Source organism: Micromys minutus (assembly GCF_963924665.1).
Source record: "Micromys minutus genome assembly, chromosome: 3".
Classification (NCBI taxonomy): Eukaryota; Metazoa; Chordata; class Mammalia; order Rodentia; family Muridae; genus Micromys; species Micromys minutus.
This window is the reverse complement of record NC_137972.1, coordinates 1,068,162-1,069,934: the sequence shown is the minus strand read 5'-3', so window position 1 is coordinate 1,069,934 and position 1,773 is coordinate 1,068,162. Positions and strand designations below refer to the sequence as shown.

The window sequence follows — 1,773 nt, the reverse complement described above, 5'->3', positions numbered from 1 at the left end:
TCCTAACCCCTTCCCAAAGTATTCCACTAACTGGGGAACAGAGTATGCAAATACATGAGGCTAGAGAGTTGTTATCATTTTTGTTGTTGTTGTTCTTATTTAGTTTTTATTCATAACTATAAACTTAACTTTGAAATCCAGCTAGACTTGAAGGGGAATGAGGAAAATACAGAACCCGAAGGACTTCAGTGAGAGCAGAGATTACAGGATATTTTGAGCAGATGGGGTGGGAGTGCTCTCCTGAGCCACAGAAGGAATGGTTTAATGGGTAAAATGCCCACAAGTCAAAAGAAATCAGAGTTGTCCACAGTCAGAATTGGTGCTCTTCTTGCTGGTCTTGCCCTTCCTGGACCCCAAACGCTCCATGGCTTCCACAATGTTCATGCCTTCTTTCACCTTCCCAAAGACCACATGCAGCCATCGAGCCACTCAGTCTCGGCAGTGCAGATAAAAAACTAAGAACCATTTGTGTTTGGTCCAGCATTTGCCATGGACAAGATGCCAGGGCCTGTATGCTTCAGGATGAAGTTCTCATCCTCAAATTTCTCTCCATAGATGGACCTGCTGCCAGTGCCATTATGGCGTGTAAAGTCACCACCCTGCCACACAAATCCTGAAATAATTTTGTGAAAAGAGGAACCCTTATAACCAAATCCTTTCTCTTCAGTGCTCAGAGCATGAAAGTTTTCTGCTGTCTTTGGAACTTTGTCTGCAAACAGCTCGAAGGAGACTTGGCCCAAGGGCTCACCATTGGCCAAGATGTCAAAGAACACCATGGGGTTGACCATGGCTGCAGCCAGAAGCACAAAGCAACAGCGGCATCTACAAAGCTGGAGTTATCACTGAAGCCATCAGGCTATGGTATTATCGACAGCCGCCTATCACAGTTGTGATCAAGATAGAAAAGCAATTGCTCCTTAGCAGTGTACTTTGGTGTACACTTTGACGGTGTTTCTGGTGTTTCCAGTTTCTGGTTTTTATCACCTGCACACACACACACACACACACACACACACACACACACACACACACACACACAAGAACGGATACTACCTTCCATGTGCTAAGTGAGATATGAGATGCTGGCCACAAAATAGTCTTTGTGTAAAATGATTTCACTCAGCCACTGGCCACTTGAAAGCCCTCTGACACATTTGGGGTAGTCTGAATCATGATGTCCCCTAGGTTGAGGATATTAAATAAATGTACTCACCATGCCATTTTCAATTTATGACGGAATCACAGCAATATGACCCTCATAAATCAGCAGCTATACAAATAAAATGAATTCTTCTTTTCAGATCTGGTTGGTTACAACAACGAATAGCAAAGATATTTGTGCTGGGAACAGAGTGTTTGTTCAGGGACAATCCCAGATGCCCAGGGTTATCCCCGCAAGGAAGAGCTCTCTTCTTGTTCTTATAAACAGCAGTTCAAAATGCACGCTCTCCTCCAGATCCCATGTCTTAATGAGGAGAACAGGTTAGGCAAAGCATAGTTGCTGGAAAGAGAACCACATGGACATGTGGGCAGAGGAGTGGGAAGGAGCATTTGCCTAAAATCAGTGTAAAGAAGATTAGTGTGATGCCTGTGGCCTGTCCTAAACAGGAAGGCAAGGCCAACCAAGTTCAGATTTCTGTTCAGTGGGTGTGTTCAGTGGGTGTGGGGAGGAACTTTATAGCCATTCAATTGATCCTCAAAGAGAAAGTGTTCAATCAGGTGCTGGATATTTTTCTCTGGAATATTATATGTGGGGATGCCTGCATGTGTAGG

At 44.2% G+C, this 1,773-nt stretch overlaps 1 pseudogene across 1 annotated transcript; it reads right to left on the bottom strand.

The window, feature by feature from the left end:
• Positions 1 to 294: 294 nt before the first annotated feature.
• LOC308418774 (peptidyl-prolyl cis-trans isomerase A-like) lies at positions 295 to 788 on the bottom strand (annotated as a pseudogene). The gene has a single exon. The product of its transcript is annotated as a peptidyl-prolyl cis-trans isomerase A-like (transcript).
• Between the last annotated feature and the right edge of the window lie 985 nt (positions 789 to 1,773).